Raw genomic sequence first — 14502 nt, forward strand, 5'->3', positions numbered from 1 at the left:
AATAGACTAGCAGTGATTTAAGACAACATCTATGTAGAAGTACTAGCATAACACAAACAAACCAGTTTTAGTCTAGTACAATATTATCAGTTAGTACATGGAGATATTAAACACTATAAATTACAATCATTTTCAACAACAGGCTATAAGATTTTAAAGAAACAGGTAAAAACTGTCAGGTTACGGCTATAGGATATTAAAATGTGTTTTTTATGTAGATGAAAAGGCAAAAAAAGTGCAAGACTGGCGGATTTGAAGACATTTCCCCTTCTTCATTCCCAAACTGTCTCCATACTCACAAAAACAATATATAGAGATAATGAAAATATCAGATCAAAACACCACATAGTATAGCAATGCTCACACAACCATATGCGTGTCCAACTGGTACAAGGAAAATCAAATGGAAGAAATGTATATTAGATTATATATTTGTCCTTATGAAAGTTTCATCCAACTCTTATGACATGCGAGTTCAGATTTTAAAGCCAAAACCAATAGCATTTAACATTCTTTTCTAAATTACAACAGTGGATATTTCTTTCACAAAAAAAAAAAAAAAAACAACAACATAATTTGATCATTACTGAGTTCTTGACTTCAGGAGCTAATATAATTTAGGATAAATTAAATATTTTAATTTGATAAAAATATAATACACTTGTGGATTACTAGTACTTTCTGTGCATTGGCAACATGGATGCTCTGGTAAAAAATGAATTAATTTAGAAAACAATTAAGATTTTTTTTACATAAGCAGATTAGAGGATTGCCTACTTCACTGCTATAAGGAACAGTGTTTGTGCTTTAAAAAGTGCAGTTTTTCCAAATACATTTTGAAATACACAGAACAGAGGCAACTGCAGGAGAAAAGCAAATTATCTTAAAGAAGCAATGCAAAGTCTGCATTAATGCTTTTTTATTATGATTTTTTAATTTTATTTTTTTTTCTATCACTTAGAATGCACACCTGCCCAAATACATCTACACTATAACACTGTGTTAAGAAAAATGCTTAAAGATATGAATTATTTGATACTGAGCTGGAGAAGTGCTGGATAAGTATTTCATAACCTTGGTAACTATGGACTGTATCACTAGCATCCATTATTCTAATAGACCTGGGAGAAACACATCCAGCTAACACACTAAAGCACCAGAGTCCATTTTACATCACTGCATTTGTAGTGGCTAACTGAGTCCAAATTACTCCCTCATTCTGTTAATAAACATAGAGACAAAAATAAAAAGTTACGGCTGCAAATAGCCTCGAGTCTGGCAACCGATGGTTAAATTTCTTGTCCTTGGTAACTATGGAAACCCCTTAAGGTAAGAGCGGAACACAGGCATTTTGTGGTCTGCAATTTACAAGCTGTTTATTTAATTATGAAGGAATATGAAACTGTTAGGGGCAATGCAATTATCATACTGTGATTGCATTTTAAGAGAAAAAAAATAGGTACAGAGAATTGCAAGAAGTTAATTTTTTGGAAAATTACTTGTTTTAGGACTTTTATGAATCTGCCACACATTTTATTTATTTATTTTTTAACTGAGAGTTTAGGTTCACTATTGTTATTTATTTATTTTTCCCAAAACGGTATGAATAGCCAAAATTAGCAATATGACATTTTGCCATAATATCTCTCAGTAGATTCATAGCAATTATGTCCATTCTATGCCCCATGATCAAAACCAAGGTCAGGCTGTATTTCAATTAAACCTTAGGTTTCACCAAAGTGCAGCACAGCCAGAATAGCAAGCACATTATTACCAAATCTATCACTGCTGGGCAATGAATAGGTCACAGGTGCTCTTGCATACACTATTTGTACACCTTTGAATATTACAAGTGGGAAAATGACTCAATTTAGGAGGCAGCTAGTGAAATAAAATTAAGAGTGAAACTATGTGATGACTCAGGGGGACTATAACAATTACCAACAACTATCTTCCTAGATCTCTACAACAAACTTTGACCTGATACTTCTGTTGTTGGGAGTTGCATAAATGTAGAGGCTGCAGAGCCTCCTGCACCCACTGGAAGTTTTGGCAACCATCCACCATTGACTGGATTGATTTAATAAGACACTGAACATAAACACATCCTCACAAGATCTCTGAAAAAAGAAACAGGTTATATACTAGTTCATGACTGAATAAACTGATGCATTAATGCATTAAAGTAGTTGGCAAAATTTAGCATGTATCTGCAAGATAATGTGAAAACATGAGCTTCATGCTCCGTGCTGATTAGATGTATTGTGTGTTGCTCCAAAAAATAACCATGAATTAGCTCTTTGTTACTGGCCCTAAGCTAAGATGCCTCACAGTGCTGCTCCAGCCTAGCCTCAAGAGTTCAAGACAGTCTGCATCTGAGTGGAGCATGGATGAACTTTGCTCCCAGCACTACACAGGGGACTAAACGGATATGCTGGAATGAAAATTGTCAGCAGCCAAGGCAGGACTGGGAGCCAGAACTCCTGCATCACATTTCCATTCAAATGTGAACTTTATGTACATATTAATGCATGTACTACTCAAGCTTTAGAAAACCAACATGCTATGACATTTAAAACTAAATTGGATTAAATGTTAGAAAATGTTCTGTCCTATTCTGCAGTTACCTGTATTATTCTTATTATAATATTTGTATACCTTCCAGAAATGCATTAAATATCTTATATTTGATGTTTTTGTCTGCACATCAAAATCACAAAATCACTTAGGTTGGAAAAGATTTTTAAGAACATCAAAACCGACTTTTTACCTAACACTAAGTAAACCACAAAAAATTATGCCCTCAAGTGCTACATCTCTTGCCTCCAGGACTGGGGGCTCCTTCACCTTCCTGTTCCAATGCCTGCCATCCTTTCCATCTAGCCATTCTTCCCAATATCCAATCTAAAGCTCCTCTGGAATAACTTGAGGCCATCACCCTGCATCCTATCACTTGTTATCTGAGAAAAGAGACTGACGCCCACCTCACTGCAGCTTCTTTCTTTTCCTCCTACAGAAGAACTGCATTCAGATGGATAAGTAGCATTATAATTATCTGCTAGTAGTATCAACTAGTAGTTGATAATATAGTCTGCAGTCTTCAAGGAATACATTATGAATTCTTACTTGAAACTAATTGGATATCTCAGGAGAATTGTTCTTCTCTTCAGCCTAGAGAACATGTCACAGATACTGGTTACACTGGATCACCTGAGTCTTCAGATCAGTCCTTCCTACAATGGGAATAGGCAAGGACTACTGGGGACCTACTGTTTCCAGTTCCCTGCGTAATATCTCCAAAGCTTACTCTTGCCAAGACTCTGCAGTATATGGGCTGTGATCTTCTGTTTCTTGGCTGCAGGAAATCTTTCACATAAACCATAAGTCAGAGAGGGTTTTGGCAAGCTCTGAACTACTTTTTAAATTTAAATGCTAAAAAGAACCTGAAAGAAAATTCCTGCCATAGAAATGTTGGCCCATGATGTCAGAGGCAGATGCTGGTAGTATGGCAGTAGAGACTGAGCCTTAACACCAATATTTTGTTCCATTTTGTTGTCAAGTGACAGATGGAAACAGACAGGCAGCCAGACAAAATGGTGTCTGACAGGAAAGTGCGTATGAAGCAAAGGTGTGTCACTGAATTCCTCCATGTGGAAAAATCTGCACCCACTGACATTCATCAACACTTACTGAATGTTTACGGAGACCAAACAGTGGATGTGAGCACAGTGAAGAGGTGGGTGGTGTTTCTGCAGTGGCAACAGTGATAGTGAGTCACCGCTGCTGGTGCAGGTTTTAGAAGCGTGGCATGCAGGCTCCTGTTTCTCACTGTCGAAAATGCTTACCTAATGGTGGTGACTACATTGGAAAATAGTGTTTTGTAGATGAGAATTTGCTTTATCAAACAGTGTTATTGTGTTCTATGTTGTTATCTCCATGAAAATAAATAGGAGACATTACTTTTGGAGCAAACAACATAGTTAATCAAAAAAGGTAAAATTTCCAGTAACAGGTGGGTTACCTCTATCCTCCTACCAATTCAGATTCTGAAATACAGATACAGTATTCTAAATTCATGGGTTGACCACAGACTTCCACTTTAACAAGATTTTTGTGGGATAACAATGGTAAAAACTGACTCCTACTGAAATCAACTCTCATATGAGAATAAGAATTTGGTACACCAAGCCAGCTGCAGACTACTGATGCACTTGGACTATGATTTCATACTTTTAAGATAAATTTTAGTGTGATGGAAATTTAATTTTCATTTAATTTAAGTAATAAAGTAAGAGGAAAAGTAACTAAGCTAGCTAAATAGGCAAAGTCAATGTGTGTGACAGCATGCTTTGAAACAAAAGTCATTTAATATTATAAAATTTCAAGATATTAACAGATTGGATTATTAAAAGATTCCAAGTAATGGTGCTACTTTAAAGATGTTTTAAAGCAAGTGAGGAATCCAGGGTTCAAAATAAATGTGAAAAATGTCTGTTCAAAGCAGGATACATTTAATAATTTATGTTATTCAAGGATATAAGTATGCTTGTTTGTAGTAAAACTCAGTTTCTGTGCTGACTTTTATAGATGATCTTTGAAGTCCCCTCTGAACCAATCCATTCTATAATCAGAGGCAGCACTGATACCACCTATTACTACAGATCTTCAATATCTGCCATTATAAAATGCTGTTGTTGGTTTCTTACAACTTTGTAAATTTTAACCATTTACAGATGCATGCAATGTTCTGTGAAAGGGATATGCCTATACAATAGTTGCTGAAAATATACATACTCCAGGCAGCTTTGAGGCAGCTGACGTCCTTATGGCAACAAATAGTAACAAAAAAGGGAGCACATTACTGACAAATATACAAGTACTAAATTCAGGTTGCTTTTTAATTCTATACACTGAGAGACACAGGGCTCCTATGAGAAAAATATCATCCGGCCATGTAATTAAAGTCAATATCAATACAGAAGCTTGCACACCAATACTTGCATTTGTTTATGCATACGTGTACCTAGTATTCTTTGATAAATATAGTTCAAAATTAGTTCTAATAAATTATGATTCCTACCAGGAAAAAATGTTTTTTGATTTCAATTAAAACTATTGCTCTAGCCTAAGTACATCAAAAATACAGCTGAATGACAAAAGTATTGCTGTTTCCAGATCTCTCTGGCTGATAACTATTTCCTGGATTCTTATCTACATTCACTATTGCAGAACAGTGTGTGAAGATAAGTACACTAAATATGTTTTCAGACTGTCATTATTAAGGGTCACTGAAATACTTCAAGAAGACGAATACATTGATAATGCACCTCTTCTTCCAAAAGTATCCTGGAGAAGATTTCTGGTACCATCAGACCAGTGTATTTCACACCAGCTCCATATGGTTATGGGCTAAAACAAACAATGACAAATGTAAGTGCTAAGCAATGTAAGCGCTAACATTGCATTGGAATACTGACACTGTACAGTGTACAAATCCCCAACATTTTTCTGCCTTACAGACCTGTATTGGATAATGGGCCATTTAGTCTGGAAGCTTACATGTATTTCTTACTACTTGCCTGATATTTCTATCTATATCCAGTTTTGCAAGCGTGCCTAATGGTGGCTATTACCATTGGTTGCCAATATCTGATGCTGAACTGCAAGAATGATTTTAAAACCTCAGTCCAAGTAACCTGGGGAAAATATCTTCATTTCTGCACTCATATTACTATCCATATGCTCTCTACTATACAAAGCTCAAGAACTATCAAGATATAATAGCAGTAACTAGAACCAGTGAAGACTACAAAAAGATACATCTCACAGTGGACCTTCACAGAAGCACAGAGATCCCTTGTACTAGCCCTGATTTCTAGACTGGAATCTAAATCTCAGAAGGATTCCAGTGAAGACAGGAGAGCTGCTAGGTATCAGAGATAAAGAACATGCACAGAACTTCCTCTAATATTACTGTCATAGACTGAAATCTGAGCTATCACTGTTAGAGAGAAGATGACAGAAACTTTTATTCTTTATTTATTTATTTTTTGTATGAGATCTCCTCTATGTCCCTGAGGATTTATTTTTACAGAATTATTTTTAATAGAATTATTTTAATTCTAGATGAAGTTTTCAACCTTATCCACCAAACAATCCACTTATTCATGAGGAATATCAAGAGATTTAGACAGCTAATTGTTAAGAAAATGCAGCTGTTATAAAACAGGCATCAATAGGTAAAAATAAGACAAATGTTTTTGCTTTTTTAATGCATAATAAAGAAGATCTGCTTTCTGATTGCTGAAATGCAGGAAGAATGATAAAGACTGGATTCACTTTAAATTCCTATAAACAAATAAACAAAACCACAAAACACACACACACACAAAAAAAAACCAAACAAACAAAAAAAAACAACATTGAAAAAAGAAGCCTTTTCTGTTTTGAAATAATGAGCCTCTTCCTTTCATCTCTTTATGTTCCTTCCCACCATAAAATACAGAGTTGCAATGCTAGCTGTGAACTGAAAACAGCAAGCATTGCTTGTAATGAATCAAGAGAGGTCCTTATCTTCAACATTTATAATGTGTAATGTCTGGTGTACATGGAATTTAGAAGGATTTACAGTGACTAATAAATGGTAATGGCCTATGCTTATACTACAGTTGTACTTTTATCTAGAAGTGTCTATCCTTATACTACATTAATACTTTTACCAAGAAGTTTGCTTGTGAGCTTTAAATTCTAAACTGACAGATAATGTATACAGTATATCAGAATTTCCTTATTCTGCACTTAAATTCAACAATTTCATGGAGAAAAATACAGTGGCATTTTTTGCACTGTACCGTGTGAAGACTACTGTCTTCAAATCAGACTGAAGGCACAATGGGAACTATATATCTGTGTTCAAATTTGACCTACTGAGCAACGGTAAACTTTCCAACTGTTTTAGAAACTGTTTTTTGGAAAGATGGTTTGACTTATTCACTTGTATCATATTAAAGAGGAGCATTTGTGTTAGTACAGCACCAGAGCACTGCTGAAGGATTAGCTTGAAATAACAATCTGCTTTTATGGAATTCTTACAACAGCTTCTTGCTCTTCATTTTGTTCAGTAGATACAACAGACCGTTTTTTTGTTTTTTTTTTCCAGCTCAGACAGAAAGCTAGGAGCCAGTATGAGGAGACCACCATTCTGTGACCTTCAGTCAACAGTAAGTTATGCATATTGAGAATCTATCTGACAGTACTTGCAGAAGGATGCACTAGAAATTCTCTCATCCTTGACATCTGTCTTGAGTAAGACAAGACACAACAGATTTCTGGGGAAAGAGTTAGCCATTAATTGTCTTCTCTCCTCTTAAAAGTGAAAACAAATGCTGCAAGAGTGTAGCCTTCATTTGGTGAGAACTATAAAAATCTGATTATCTGCTGTTTAGACTACAGATACTGGCAAGTACTGGGATGTAAAGCCCTCTATGTAGGTAACATATACAAGAGAGCAAAGCTGTATCCTACCATCACTCATTACAGTTATTCATGGGGATAGAGCTTGATTCTGCTCCACAAAGAAGCTTAACAATGTAACCTGCAGTATACTGCAGTCAGCAAACAGCCTTAATAGTTTCTCCCTAATGTATTAAGGTAGCATAGCAACATTCCAATTTAATTAAGGGTCTGCTAGGAACTTGCAAACTTCATTTTTCCTTCTTAAAGGATACAAAATCCTCCTTTAAAAATTTAGTTTTACTTTCAGTCTAGTGTCCAAGTTGTCAGCAATCTTTTTTTTTTTTTTTTTCCTTAAATATAGTACAAATTGCTAAATAGCTTTAAAATTATACAGCAGCAAAAAGAGCAGTTTTTTGTTTGTTTTTTTTTTTAATGGTTTTGGGTGCTTTTCTTCTCACCAGGATCCCTCACATTTACACTAAATACAGCTTCATTTTTCAAAATGAAATTTAACAAGCAGTACTTATGAGTGAGAAAGGCACTTACTAGACTAAAATTCAATTGCACTTCACTATTCTTATCTCCCAATTTTTACTGAAAGGCAAAGTAAGAACATACCAAGGAGTGATAGGAATAATTTCATTAGAGATATTTGAACAGAAAAAACACAGTCACAGCAGACAGCAAACCTGAAAGTTGGTATGAGGCTACTACAGTCCTCTTCTTGAAATTCTGTTTTTCATATCATTGATTCAAGGATTTTGAACACAGATTTGCTGTAATTCTCCTGAAAACTGCAAGCAATAATAGCTCACTTAATTTATAGCTTTCTCTTAATTTCACTCTATATACTGTGGTCATAAGTTTTATAAGTGGACACAGACTCCAAAGGGATCACTACTGATTAGTTTGAGCATCACTACTGACTAGTTTGGGCATTCACTCTTTCACACAGGGTATACATATACCAAAGAACCCCCTCTCCCTTCTATAAACTGGAGTGAAACACTTCCACCTTACAAATAGAGCATAAAGATTGCCTGTAGAAAGTCCTGACTGTGCTGTAATATTATCTGCTATCAAAAATAAAATTTACAGACCAGATACACAGCTTATATAAATCGGTATACCTTCACTGGCACAAGAGATGTCTCACTGCATTAATTTAGCTTATCAAACTCCTTATCTTGAATTTCTATCTGAGTGCTGGTAAAAGACAGCTGAGGATTGATTGACTTACACTTAAACAGTAAAAAAGGGTAACCACATATCTTTCTTCACAGTTAATGAAATACTTGTCTCAAGAAAAGAAGATTAATTTTTAAATACATACCAATTAACCTTTATATAAATACATACTAGTTCTACTCATATAAAAATATCCAATTAATTATTTCTCAAAAAATGTTTTAACAGCATGGCCAAAAAAAAAAAAAAAAAAAAAATCACCTAAAGAACTTTTCATGCCTCAGTCCTTAAGAATGACTACAAGATTTATGCCACAAAAAATCAACAAAAGGATGATTCTATGAGGTGTAGATGACAGTTCTGAGCAATTCAGTGCTTGATACTCATGACAATATTTTTTCTCTAGAATATAGATATTAAATAACACATGGTATTTAAATTCCTGTTTGTTTTTTTTTTTACTCCTTTGGTGAAGAGTTAAGACCTGCCAAAGCCATACCGATAAGAACTAATAAATTCAAAGTTCAAGCCTACTTTTTTTTTTGTCTGACAAATATCATTGCCTAGATAATATTAAGTCTGCCTTAAGCTTCCTTTCACAATCAGGTACTAAATGTTCAATTGTTTTGAACTGTAGAAAATAAATGAATCACTTTATCTTCCCTATTTGCCTGGTCAGTTCCCGCAAGGATAACTCGTGCCATTTACCAATGAAATGATTAGGAGCATTTCAAAAGGGAAATTGGGATGATTGCTTCTTCATATTTCTATTACATCGCTGCTTGTCATTTGTCCCTTTGGGCAAATGCCATACCCCTTACAAACAGCACATTCTCTCATGCAATAAGCAGAAACAGTGCCTTTCTGTTTAAAGATACAGATGAATCTTAAACAGAAGTTAACAAAGAATACTGGAGAGGACCATAGGCTTTCATTATCTTAAATGATCTTAATGAGGACCGATCACACTTCAACTGAGTTAGAACAAAGTGTATAAAACTATCAGGACTGCATTAGAGAACAGCATCCAGACTGATATTTGATTTCTTTCTTACTCATACGAAGGCAAGTATAAACAAGTATAATAAATAGATTTTATTATTATTATTATTATTATTATTATTATTATTCTGTTATTAAAAGCAGCTGGTTATAAAAACTGGAAATTGTAAAAAGGCTTTGCAAAGAAACTGCACTTCAGAATTCTTCTAAAGGTGACTGAAGGTCTGAAATTTATTTTGCAAGATGTATTTAAAATGGGAGTTTGCTATAGCAAATGGCTTTTGCCCAAACAAATTCAGTGATTTCTTTTTTTGCTCTAAACTTGCCTACATGCATTATTTTTACCTGTTGATTCTCAGCAATGCTAACAGTCAGTTTTGTAGTGTTAAACATGCTATGAAAAAATATGAGCACTTTATGTAGCTTAGCAGAGCATAAGCATAGCATGTAGAAATGTAAGGAAAACTCATGCATACCATACTTATACATACTTTATTACTTGAGCAACTCTGTGGACAACTGTATAATAGAAGATGAAAGGGTTGTTTCATTTTTTTCCTCATCAAACAGCAAAAAGGCCTGTAACAAATGAAAGCTTTAATTACTTACTTTTTGTCATGAGGACTTTAAGACTGAGCTTTGAGACTAGCATGTGGGCCTCATGAAGGTAGAGAAAAACTGCATAAAATGATGTCAATACTACAGCTCAATTGTTTTTGTAATTATACATAAGAATGAAAAGAATTTTAAAACAGAAATTGACTTGTGTGATTTTCCAGTAGTAATAAAAATCAAAACTTATCTCATTCAGAAAAGGTGCAGTGAAATCTAGAGTTAGAAAAAATTACATGTAATTTTTAAAATTTATTTTATATTAAAATGGTGTTTATTCACCAATTTATTTATTTTTCCAAACCAACTATATATAGTTAAGCTACAGAATAGATCTGAAGCTAATATCTCAAGTGACAGTGTACTGGAGTATCTCTGACTGGATCATTAGGGGGAAGTATTTCTGATAGCAGGAGAATTGATCCAATACTAAAGTTTCAAATTCAGCTTCAATTCAGGAGAAATATATGCTAAAAGTCCATCATCTCCTCTTTAGACAAAGAGCAAAATTAAGTTACACATTCACCAGTAATTAAAGGGAAATCTAAAAGCATAGTCTAGGTAACATATATTTAGATGTTAGAATTCCTTAGAACTAAGTACAGTGGTGGTGTGGGAGTGAAACAGAGACGGAAAATAACAAATTGGTATCTGACATACTGACCTGTGTGCCAAGATCATTCCCTTATTCCTAATGCTTCACTCAGTATTTTTCAACCAATATATAATGATGCCATATGACAGGTTTCTCATCTCTTGCTCAGAATAAGTATGACTCTACAAAATACAGTATGAAGTGAATAATTGGTCAGCTGAGTCACCTTGTGGTCTCTGCTTCCCATCTGGGTGATCAGAGGATAAGCACTTTCAGGGCAAATGAAATATAACTTAAGTTTTCATTTGCAATTATCTAATACATCTTCCTAATACAGTTAAAACATCATCATACACATTTTGCAAGTCAGACACAGTAGTGAATTTGTATGTCCAACTAGAAATAAAACTTGTCTTCTGTAAGCAGTTTAGGGATTACTTCAGGTTGCCCAAAGAAGCTGTGGATGCCCAATCCCTGGAGGCATTCAAAGCCATGTTAAATGGGGCCCTGAGCAGCCCAAGCTGGTGGGGACAACCCTGCCCAAGGAAGGGGAGTTGAAACTAGATGATCTTTAATATTCCTTCCAATCCAAGCCTTTGGGTGAATCTCTGAATCTACAGTTTAATGATTATAAGACTGTATGATTTTATTTACCCTACTTTCACATACAGGGAACCTGAGTGGTACGTGCTGCATTTACAATTAGCTTCAACTCTTATGTGAAGAAGATGATCCTACAGCACAACTGAAAGTTATTCCTGCAATACATACGGCAGCAGCTTTGTTGCAATACTAGAGATTACAAACTTACATCCTATTGCTGAAAGATGCTGGGGGATATTACACAGCCAGAGCTAACACTGATTCACTGATTTGATCTTGAAACTCAGCAGAGTAGCTTCCTGACTCAAGATCATTAAGTTACACAGTCTTTTTTTCTAGAGGGTCAGAGTGAGAATTAAAAAAAAAAAAAAAAAAAAAAAAAAAAAAAAAAAAAAAAAAAAAATTACTTCTCAGTTAATTACTACAGCCATATCTGGCTCATTAGAGCCACTGACTCATGTGGTGCAAAAAAGCAATAACTGAAAAGGTTGCACCCCAGCAAACCAAACTCGTAAAATGCTCTTTTGTAATTATGAACGAAATAGAAACACTTATTTGCTGTTGATTATTCCTTTGATCACCTGATATATCTGTAATTTAAGGAGTAGACAATGGCAAAATACATAGGGTTTGCTGTAGAAAATTAATTTTAATTTTCATTCAATTAGAAGCCATATTTCCTTTTAAAGTTGTCTTCTTAGTATTCTTTTTATTCTTGATTTTTATTTTAATTCATCTCCGCTAAATCTCTGCCAGAGTTTACTGAACAATAGCCTGTTATGCAATACACTGAAATGTACACAGTGGCTTTGATGATAATAAACTATTCAGAAGCCTGGAAATACTTTTTGCAGAGCCTGGGGACAGAACTCTAAAGAATTTATTTCCTATAGGTCTTACAAGGGAATTTTAACCATCCTACAAGATAACTCCAAACAACTATATAAAAGAAATAATTTTTAATTAGGTTCTAAGGAAGAAATGATTTCCCCGGTAAAATTATTAGAAGGACATTTTATTTCCACAAGAGTTTCATTATACTGCATGTTTTAGAAGAAATGCAGTCCTACTCAGTTCCTACAAGGTCCCTATTCTTCTAACCCCTGTTAAGAGTTCTATCCAGACTCTCACCCCCTCACATATATTTTCCCATGTATTGGTTAACCATGAGATTACACACAGATTTTTAGTGATAGAAAGGACTGAGGCCAGCATACTTCATTGTGATCAAATCTTCAATTCCTAAATTAGGAATAAGGTATCTAGTTTTGAAGATATGAGCCAGTTACTCTATGACTTACTGCATTATCTGTTGTAATTTTCATGGAGTTTTCAAAGCCATCTTACATTAGGTTCAGTTAAAAAATATATAGAGTGCCTATTTCTAAGTGAGAATGAGAAACATGCTGTTATTTCCTCTATTTCTAATTTGGTCTTTTTGCTTTTAAATTCCTACTAGTGCTGCAGAAACACAAAAAATGATGGAGCTGAGAAAGCACAGAATTATCCTATGCAATGGATATTTACACAAAGGGTCTGAAATTATTACCAGTCCTTTGAGAGAGTCCTGGGAGACTAGGATTCAACAACTTGAATAGTGTTCCATGCAAATGAAACAGTTGCTTCTGGGGAGAGGTAATGAAATGGGAAGATGAATGTCTTTGTTACCATTTTCTATTTCATGGAATAATCATGCCTTAAAGCTGCTAGGACCAGCTCTTTGGATGCATGTTTGCAATGTGAAGTTTCAAACAAATAACGACATTTACAAATGCTATTTTGTCTTGCCAAGGACTTGAGGTCAACAACCTATTCTATTAGTTGAGACATGAATACACATATGTATAAACATATAAGGCATACATATATCACAGACACATATGCTTAAAACAGAAGTAGAATTTAGAATTAAAGTCTCAAAAGAGGAAATTAACTCACCCTAACCTAGCCTCGTTTGAGGGTAGTCACATGATACGTTAATTTGAAATCTAATTATGCTCTACTGTTAAGCACAAATGCAGGGAACTACATGTACCCAAGGAGATATTTCAAAGAGCTTTCCTCTGTGGAATGTCTGCAATACCTATTTTTAAATCAAGGATCCAAGATTTTGCTTCCACTGAAATGAAGCTAATATCTGCACAATGAACCAAAAGAGCATTCTCCTAATTGGCAGTGTCTGTATTTAGCCAGACACAAACATGAGAGATTTCCATTCCAGTCCTCAGAATCAATCAAAATCTCCCACAAATGCACCTTGTGGAATTGACAAATATATATTCCTACGTGAATGAAAACCACATTTTTCAAAGAGGCTACCTCAATGTTTTTGTTATGGTAGTCGATTCAGTTTTTGGGTCCTAGTTCATCCTTTGGGCAGAAAAGAATTGGAAAACAAGTCTACCAACAAAAGAATAAAGATCTGCATAATAATAATAATAATAATAATAATAATAATAATAATAATAAAAATAATAATAACAACAACAACAACAATAAAAACCATCGACAAATGAATCAGAAAATCTTTCTCTGCTGAAGAGCTGAAGAGCTGAAGTGCTTGTTTGTTTTTTAAACACAGTCCTTGCTACATCATTGTCACCTCTATGTCCACAAAATAACAGAGGTTCTAGATTTTATGTTTCATTTGAAATGAATGAAATCAATTGAAATCCAGTAGCCTATCAAAAATGAACAGAGTACCAGGGCTGCATGCACTGAAACATTCTGAACTATTGCATGACCAAAAATTCAAATATATCTCTCACCTGTGATTTTGGTCCTTCTGAGATTCTGAAAATCAAGTGAAATTAAGCATAGAGAACATTTTTGTCTTATTATCACTAGCATATGGAATTAAAGAAAAAAATATCACAGCCAATAACAACAAATATAATCATTTTTAAAACTACATGATGATTTGAACATGGAAACCACTACCAGTATCTAAGACCATCTGTAGGACGGACAGTGCTTTTATAACCCATTAAAGCTATCTTAATTGGTACATCCCTATCGGGGTTCCACTGTTTCAACAAATTGGTGCT

The 14502-nt window shown here is 34.5% G+C and overlaps 1 protein-coding gene across 10 annotated transcripts in view; it reads right to left on the reverse strand.

The window, feature by feature from the left end:
- LRRC4C (leucine rich repeat containing 4C) overlaps nucleotides 1-14502 on the reverse strand; it is a 413560-nt gene that overhangs the window by 11804 nt on the left and 387254 nt on the right. Inside the window, exon 9 of one of the 10 annotated variants that reach the window (XM_032444957.1) lies at nucleotides 10137-10224. The exons of the other annotated variants lie outside the window; for them this stretch is intronic. The gene's annotated coding sequence lies outside the window, so the exon portion shown is untranslated. The remainder of the gene's footprint in view (nucleotides 1-10136; nucleotides 10225-14502) is intronic. 10 annotated transcript variants of the gene reach the window in all.

The sequence above is a fragment of the Coturnix japonica genome, chromosome 5, assembly GCF_001577835.2.
Source record: "Coturnix japonica isolate 7356 chromosome 5, Coturnix japonica 2.1, whole genome shotgun sequence".
NCBI classification, from domain to species: Eukaryota; Metazoa; Chordata; class Aves; order Galliformes; family Phasianidae; genus Coturnix; species Coturnix japonica.